The 9,109-nt window shown below is 53.4% G+C and overlaps 1 long non-coding RNA gene across 1 annotated transcript; it reads left to right on the top strand.

Moving 5' to 3' along the window:
* Positions 1-1,834: 1,834 nt before the first annotated feature.
* LOC105602453 (uncharacterized) lies at positions 1,835-7,226 on the top strand. The gene is made up of 3 exons (XR_001021085.5): positions 1,835-2,150; positions 2,939-3,206; positions 3,432-7,226. It is a non-coding gene; the product is annotated as an uncharacterized LOC105602453 (long non-coding RNA).
* The last annotated feature ends 1,883 nt before the right edge of the window (positions 7,227-9,109 follow it).

Below are 9,109 nucleotides of genomic sequence, written 5' to 3'. Positions count from 1 at the left end.
CCATTCATTCATTCATTTGGTCTTTCAGTGAATACAGTGGGGCAGAGCAGTTCATTCAGCATCATCTGAGTTTAATCAACTGTTGAGAGTCTCTTGCACAACGCTGGAGAAGTCCTTACCCCTCTGTGTGAGGAACTCAGTCGAGATGGGAAAACAGACAAGTCACCCACTCCGTGACATAGGAAGGGAGACAGGACACTTTCCGGCCCCTCTTATTCTTGATGTTTCCTTTTTGAGCCAACAGTGCTTCCCCTAAGTTCTTGGGTTGGGGTTCCTCTTGTCCCCAGGGCAGAAGCAGCAGTGGGGAAAGAAGCTGCATCTTGAGGGGGAGCTGGGTCCGCCCTTAAGGATCCATCCTTGGTGCCCTTATACCTTTTTGTCTGAAATCAAGGACCTACCTTAACTCGTTTACAGAGCCAACGTCCTCTTGTCTGTTGCCTTCTTCTGACTGTTGATCTGTTTCTGCTGGACTCCTGAGAGAGGCCTAAGCTGCGTGGGCGCCTCGGCTTCAGAGCTGTGCAAAGACAGTCCTTGTCTATGGATCTGCAAGACTGATGGGCAAGACACAGGGCCCACAAGCAGCCCAATGGGACAAGGGGACTTAGATGGGGACACAAGTATTGGAGCTGCCGCTGGGGATCGTGTCTGAAAACATACAACCTTCTGTGTTTTATTGACTTGTTCCTGGTACACTTAGAGCTTCCATGTGTATCTTTTTTTTTTTTTTAAGGAGATATTGATTTGTTCATTTGTGAACATTTATTGAGTACCTACTATGTACCAAGCCCTCAGAGGAACAGAAAGATAAGTAAAACTGTACCTTGAATCTTGAATGCCTCAGAGTCCAGCAAGAGATAAAGACAAGTAAACCATAGGGAGCCCTGAGTATGTACTATACTGGGAGATATACAGGAGATATAGTATTTTATTCTATCTCACATATAATTTTCTCATTTAGAATATATTATTGCTACCACATATATCATATATTATTTTAGTCATATATCTTAATCTGTTCTCATCTGGTTTATAAGTTAATTATATATATTATCTTTGCTTTAAATGTTATATTGTTGCATCTCTTCTAAAATATATTCTATAGCTTTTTACTATATCTTTGGGTTTCATCTTTTTAACAATTTGATCTTTTTAAAAAGGTGCTTTCTCCTTGTGATTTTAATGATGATATATTTTCAATGGAAAAATTTTAGAAAACATAGAAAAAATAAATACATAAATAAAAATGGCTGAAAAAGGAGGGGATCTTGTATATGTATAGCTGATTCACTTTGCTGTATAGCAGAAACTAGCACAAATTTGTAAAGCCACTATACTCCAATAAAAATTAATTAAAAGAATAGCTCCTAATCTCTTACCATCCAAAGACAGAAATTGTCTCCCCCTATTGTCTTTCCTTCTAGTCTTTCTTCTAGGCAATATGCAATGTCACATATATGCTTATTAAGATGCATGGTACTTAATTTTAATGATACTGGTAGATGGTACAGATGAAGCATCTTCACTTCTATTCCCAAAGAAGGTCTTGCTTTTCTTCCTCTCTGGATCACCAGTCCCCCTATCCTGGCTACTAAATTGAGGAGCCCCTGGCAGAAGCAGCCAACATTGGCAGTAAGGGTTCCTGAAAGGCCTGGGACTAGAGTTGTGAGGCTGTGCTCAAAGCTGGGGAGTCAGCCTGGCTCCAGAGCCCAAGCCCTTGTTTACCCTGGGGTAGGAGTAGAGGTGAGAGGAGAGTGGTTGGGGAGTTTGCCAGCTCCCCCCGCCCCCCTGCCCGAACAGCAAAGGTTCTAAATAAGGCCCTGGAATCTGCTGTGTCAAGAGACAGCTGGGAATCCGTGTGGCCCTGTGTCCTCTGCACCAGCCCCAGCGGGACATGTGTCGGGCAGGGGGCACTGGGAAGCCAAGAGCCACCACCCAACATTTGGCCGCTGTCTAGCCTCCCTGAGAAAGGAACTTCTCAGAGAACGGTGCGCGACAGACATGGAACATTGAACCCAGGCTTGGAAGTGCAAGTTCTGGTTCTCTTTGTGGAGTGTCGGTAGCCAGTTTTCACAGAGGTAGAAAAGAAAGGACAGCCACTGGCGGTTTGGGGCTGTGACGGCCTCATAGGACCCTCGTGATGGTGCTAGGAGGTGGGTGTCTCTGCTCCCTTTATAGCGAGGTGGAAACGGAGGCTGGGACAGGTGGGAAAGCTGTCTGGTTACCCTAAAACTGGCATTGTCTACGCCTATGCTCCCCTGTCCCTAACCCAGGCATCTGGGGCCGTGTCCGGGCTCTCTTCTCTCCAGGGGCTGAGCCCTCTGCAAGGCAAATTTTCCTGCCTGGGCCCCCACCTCGCTCCCCTCCTCCCTCCATCCCTGTGCAGGCAGGAAATACAGGCTCCACGTCTCTGCTTCTCAGCAGCCCCCAGCCTCGGCCTTCACATATAAATATTTATCTAGTGAATTAAACACAGAGAGAGGAGCCTGCAGATAAACCCAGACTGGACAATAATCCTCCACTCAGGTTCTCCTGGAGGTCTCTACGTGCATAGCTGCACAGTGACATGTGTGTGGGGTGGGGGGGGGGGGGGAGTGGGGTGGGGAAGTGGTGACAGAAGAGTCAGGTAATGGAGGGCAGTGGTTTCACACCCAGACTCTGGAGCCAGGCTGCCTGAGTCTGAATCCCAGCTGTGTGATCTTGGTCAAGCGACCACCCTCTCTGTGCCTATTTCCTCTAAGAAACAGTGCCACAGTCAATGGTCTGCACCTCCTAATTCATGCCACGGCACTGGCGTCAGGGTCAGCACAGTGCCTAACACATGGTAAAAGCTTTTGTTTTAGTTTTGAAAATACTTATTTACCTATTTGGCTGCACCGAGCCTTAGTTGAGGCATTGTTGTAACATTGTACAGCATTGTAACTAAGAGTTCCCTGACCAGGGATGGAACCTGGGCCCCCTGCATTGGGACTGTGGAGTCTCAGCCACTGGACCGCACTGGACCGCCAAGGAAATCCCAGTAAAAGCTTTTAGAGTGAAACAAAATATCAGAGAAACTGAGTCAAGATTCTAAAATGAACTAACTTAACAAGACAGAGGCCACTTGCACCAGGAAGCTCCCCAGAGGAGATAACATCTAGAATGTTCTGGAATTCTGCCTGGAACCCACTAGTGGCTCCTCCGCTGCCCTCAGGACCAACGCAGAGCGGGTTTGTTTATTTCTATGGCTCCCGAGGCTCCACGCTGTCTGGAACCCAAACTAACCTCCTGATTTTGCCCCCACAAACACACTCCGCCTGCATCTTCCCCATCCCATCCCTCCCCCCGCCCCCCCAGCAGCAGCAGCAGTGGTTCTGCCTGCAGCCCCGGCTCTGCCTGCAGCCCCAGAGCTGTTTTTGACTTGGCCCCCCTCTCACACCCTGTCCCTCCGACAGGTATTCCGAAACTGTTCCAGGAGAGAGGAGCCCTTCCAGGGCCTGAGAGTGTGCGTCGTCCGAGGAGACACACGTGCTGACAAAGCAAGAGACTTCGCTGGGAAGGGCCCCCTTGGTGGGGAGAAGAAGGGTGAGAGGCCCCAGGAGGCATGCCCTGCCACGTGGCTCTCAGTCTCGGGTTCTACGTGACGGGCTTAGTTCTGAGTTGTCTCTGGCCGATCACTCCGACTCGGGGTCCTTCCCGGTGGCACGTGCATGGTTAAGCCAAGATGGGTCCCAGTGAGGTGGGTTCTGGGAGGTTGGTGGGACCCATGAACGGGTGTCTCCTTCCGAGCTTTGCCGATTCCCTCCTGTTGGTGGTACCTTGTTAGTTCTGCGTTCCTTACCAAGACCTCCTGTCATTAAGACAGCTCATGCAAGTGGCTGCTATCTGGCCTGGCCAACGCGGTTCAGGCAGTGTTGCCCCTGAGAAAGCCAACCACCTCTCCCGAGGGCCACCAGCGCTAGCCCCTCAGGCCTGACCCGTGTCCTGCCCGGATGCAGCGGGGGCCTCCTTCTGCCTGACGTCTGCTTCCACCGTTGACCCATGGGCAGCCAGAGAGCCTTTTAAAGCCTAGCCCCGATGCTGCCGCGTTTCTGGGTTCCGCTCCCTGGAGCTTCTCGGCCTGTGGAAGAAAACCCCAGATCCTCCTGCAGCTCAGCAACCCGCAGACCCCAAGGCGCACTCTCCGCCTCTGCTCCCGTGCCTCTCACCGCGGAGCCACAGGGCCTCCTTGCTGTCTCCCTCGTGGGCTGTGGGCTGCCCTTCCCTCCCCTGAGGTGTGTCTTTCTCAGGCTGCTGTGTTCCCCTCTAGGTCTCTGCCCAAATACCACTTCCTTGGGGCCTGCCCCGACCCCCAGCTTCAGTGCCCCCAACTCTCTCCCACACGTACACCCCAACCTCCTCTTCATCTCTTTCCTGCCTGCATTTTTCTTCAAAGTGCTCATCATCTCTACCTGAAGTTATATTACAGGGTAATTTTATTTATAAAATGTATAAATCAATTTTACAACTGTGTCTCGAACACACAAAGCCCTGGGAGAGCATGCATGTTTCCTGAGGGAAAGAGGGCAGGGAGAAGGGATATAGGCAGGCAGGAGGGAGGAAGGAACTAGAGCTTGTCTGATCTGATCCCATCCAGCTGGGAGGACACAGGAAGGAGGGGAGAGGTGAACCGCAGGTGCAAGGATATTTGGGGGACGGCTGGTCTGGCTTGCAAGGCACTGTGGAATATGAGGCTGGGGGAAGACTTTAGGACAGAATTTATGGAGTTTGAAATACCTGAAAAGGGAACCAAGAAGCAGAATTCAGTACTGACCCTAAAATGTCTTCCTTTTCACTGGAAGGCAAGTTAGCATCTGGAAAGGACAATTGAGGATCGAATTGTATAAATTATATTCCAGCCTTGGTTTGAGCTGCTCTTCTGACGGTCCCTCCGCTCAGCAGCTGGGGAGGGTGTGGACGCGGGGTCTGGGGCCAAGGAGGAACTCGGGGCGGCGTCACACCCTCTGGAATGCTGTGGCGGCTATGAACTCGCTCCAGATTTGCACAGTTCCCGTCAGAACATGAAACCAGAGGAAAAAACCCCACAAGGTCCAGACTGATCAGCACAGATCTTAGCAACAGCACAACAAGCTGGAGTCAGCCCACTTCTACAGCCGAGGTGCTTTCCGCCAGGCCCAGAGCTTGGGGACTCGCTGCCTCTGTGGGCCGGGGGCTCAAAGGTTCACACCATGGCCATGGGAGGCGGGGGTGTTGTGGGATTACAAGGGCTCCAGGAAAGGCTTCAGATCCCGGCATTCCCCCTGCGCTCTGGGGTCTGAGGATGGAATGCGATGGGTGACCCCTCAGGCACCCTGGTTCACCCTGCTATTTGAGGGGCTCACCCCATGCACACACTTGCCAGAAGGTGGGCAAGGGGAGAGGGGACTTCAGAGTTTCAGAAACATCCAGAACACCCCAGCATTTCTCAGTGAGTCACAGCCTCCTGTCTTCACCATCACAGCTGGATGATGAGGAGCTTGGCCAGCTCCTGACCCAGTTTCTCAGACCTCCTCCTGCCTTCCAAGCTAGTGTGATTGTATCAGAAAATAGCTCAAGCATTCGGCAAAGTTCAGAAAACCATATTGCAGTCAAGCACCCCCTCACTCCTGTTTAACCCTTAACCATCTGCCTTATTTGCTTCATTTTCTCTCCTAAAAAATAAGGTACACAAGGGCTGTGTAAGCATGGCCATCCATGGTAGGCGGTGGTGAGGGGCCCCCAGGCCTGTCTAGGGAGATAAGCAGATCAGCAGATCATCCATCCTGCTGATGAGAGGGTGCCTAGCCGATGCCTGACTACAGGACTGGCACAGAGTGCTCAGGAAATAGTGGTTTTCCTGATAATATGGCATCTCACCCACCTACGGTCTCTGAGGTGGGCAGTCTGCAAACAGGGCTCAGGGTCACTCAGCCAGGAAGGGGCCCGGGACTATGAGCCTTGTTGGAAGCTGAGAGAGGACAGCCACTAGTCCCCCAGGGCCATCCCTTCCTGAGGGTGCAGGGTGGAGTCCCTCCAAGAGGTGCTGAAGGCAAGAACCTGTCAGAGAACAGGGCCATGAGGGAAATGCCTGGATTTTCTTGAAGCAGCCATTGGGGACTTCAAGGCAAGGTCAGGGGTTTCTCCAGGGAAGGGGTCTCATCAGGAGATGCGCTCTGCAGCAGCTACAGCCCAGCCTGGCTGAATCTGCTCACGGCCTTGCTGCCATGGCAAGGAGCTGGGGCAGACTCATTGCAGCTGGGGGTCCGCAGGGGGAGTGGGTGAGAGGGTCCGGAGCCCAGGGACACAGCAACGCCCACACCTGTTGGCTTGACTCATGGACTGGGTGACTGTGACGCTCACCGAGGACCGAGCACCCTGTCCTGCCCTCTGAGAGCCCCACCTGTGGCCCCGTCTCAGAGCCGAGGTGTAGGGGAGGTCACTCGGAAGCCCTAAGCCCCCAGGGTGGAGTTCCTGCCCCAGCGTGGAATGGCTGTGTGGACTGTGCAGGCCATCTCTGCCCACTGAGTCTCAGGGCTTTGTCATCTGTGAGCTGCGAGGATCAAGCAACCAGCGTTGCAGCCCTTCTTCCAGCAGATACTTGGCACTCCACACAGCTGGGCTGTTCTAAAGAAGCAGCTCTCAGCAGGGGACCCCGAACCACCAGCAGCACCTGGGCACTGGTTGGAAATGAAAATTCCCAGGCCCCACCCCAGACCTAGGGAATTCCCAGGCCCCACCCCAGACCTAGGGAATCAGAAGCTCGGGGGCGGGGCCCAGTTATCTAAGAAGCCCTCTGGTGCCCACGCATGCTTGGGCACCGCTCTTTCAGGGCACTGACCTGATTGTGACACTCTCAATCTCCCAATGGCCTTCTGGATAAGGTTCAAGGGCTCTAACCAGCATCTGAAGCCCTTCCCTAGTGGCCCTGACTGATGTGAGGTGCCAGACCTGTTTCCCCGGTCAGATGAGAGGCTGTGGAGGGGCCGTGCCCGTGACTCAGGCCTCCATCTGGTGTGTCCTGCCCCAACCAGGCTGGCCGACCTCGCAGAGGGCAGGAGAGGACGGCGGCATGTGTTGATTGCGTGCGGGGCTCTGAGCGGTGGTCTGACGTTCAGAGGTTGGCCGTCATATGTGAACCTGGCCAGCTGCTGCGTAGTTTGGAGCCTCAGTGTCCTCTTCTATCAAATGAACTTAATAATAAAGTGGCTGCTTAGATTACTGTCAGGATCAAATATGGACAGAGCGCTCAGTCTAGTGCCTGGAAAAATAGCAAGAGCCTTAGGGTATCAGGGGTTCACAATCCCTTATCCCAAATTGCTGGGGTTAGAGGTTTCAGAAATCCGAGCTTTCCAGATTTAAAAAAGGGAAATATACCTTGTATTTACACAACACATCCAGTGGGAGGGGTCTTCTAGAAACAAACACACTGATGATGTTTCTACACCAAAATGTATGGATATGCAAAGAAAGTGCAAATAGTGAAGGCTATCTGTGAATAGCCTCCTATCAGTTCAGATCACTCCAAAGCCGCTGGGCTTTTCCAGAAGACGATGGAGAGCCATGGAAGGATTCAGAGCCGAGAGGAGACACAGGCTGGTGCCCTGAAGCAGCAGTGCCCACACAGGAGAGAGCCTCAGAGCCCCCTAACAGCGTGGTGAACGCAGATCCCGGCTCCCCACACGCGGTCACCCTGGCTTCGTGGCAGCCGGTGTGGAAGGCAAGGTTACGCTCCCATTTTCACACTGAGGCTGGGGCGAGGAAATCACTTGCCGGGGCCTCACGTGCTGGGCGCGGCGAGAGGCTGTGACTGGGAAGACGCAGGCTTTGGGACTCAGACTAGCTGCCATTTCTTGGTTGTCCCACCTGGGCTCGCTGAGCCCAAGTTTCCCCATCTGTAAATCAGGATTGGCGGTCCTTCTTTGCGGGGTAGAGGGAGGGCGTGCTGAGATAAAGGGGTGCTGGACTCCTGGTGGGCGCTCAGGAGGGGCAGGTCTGCTCTCTGCTGGAGTGTCGGGCTGAGCCCCAGACTCCCCCAGGCCCCACCCCTGGCCCACGCCCCAGCACGCCCGGGCCTGGCCTCCACAGCGAGGAGGAGCCCTTCCAACCTGTGTTACCCAAATATTGCAAAGACCTGGTGGGGTGTCTCCATGGTGACGGCACCCTGAGTGGGATGGAGGTGAGGAAACCGCCTGTGTGCCGGGCACCCCCAGGTGCTGTCCCTGTGCCTAGGGCATTGCAGGAAGCAGGCTGGCTTACACAGGCTGGCACGGCCAATGCCATCCCAGTGAAACTACAAGGGCAGCGAGGCCTGGGTGATGCGCCTTCTGGGAAATTCAGCAATTTGGGAAGCCCAAATCTGGGTGCTGCAGTGCTAGGAAGTGTTGGTCACTCAGCTGTGTCTGACTCTTTACAACCCTATAGACTATTGGCTCCTCGTCCAAGCAATTCTCCAGGCAAGAATACTGGAGTAGGTTGCCATTCCCATCTCCAGGGCCAATCCTAGAAGCAATCACATTTCCAACCCAGGCACTGACTATCTATCTCTTTCTTTCGAAAACTCTTTCATCATGAAGTTCAATGTTTGCTGAACATCACAGAGGGTTAGGGAGCGCAGAGTCTCCAAAGCCAGAGCCCAGGATTCGAATTCCAGCCCGGGCCGGGAGCTCAGGAAGAGTACCTGCCTCCCTGCGCCTCCCTTTCCTCATTTTAAAGGAGTTGGCACTTCCATCCTTCCAGGGGCTCCGATCAAAACTTCAGAGAGAGGTGACTCTTCTCTTCCCCTCATCCCCACATCTGACCGTCGGGGAGTCCGGTTGGCTCCACCTTCAGATTTATTTGGAATCCGATCAAGTCTCCCTCCCCACCCGCACTCTGCTCAGAAGCAGCACTGTCGGTCACTTCCCTGCTCTTTCTGCGTCCACACGGGCTCCAGGCAGCTTATTTCCAGTGCCCTTCGTGTGCCTCCCCGTCTAAATCAGTGGGAAAACTCAAGGCCTCGGTGGCCCACGGGCCCTGCCATATGGCCTCCCCTCACCTCAAGGGCTCATCTCCTCTCACCCTCCCTTCGCTCAGTCTGCGGACACCAAGGAAAGACCTGCCCTGGTGCATTCCCTCG

Source organism: Ovis aries, chromosome 16 (genome assembly GCF_016772045.2).
Source record: "Ovis aries strain OAR_USU_Benz2616 breed Rambouillet chromosome 16, ARS-UI_Ramb_v3.0, whole genome shotgun sequence".
Taxonomy (NCBI): Eukaryota; Metazoa; Chordata; class Mammalia; order Artiodactyla; family Bovidae; genus Ovis; species Ovis aries.
Note: the sequence above shows the minus strand (reverse complement) of the source record. Positions and strands in the feature narration are given on the sequence as shown.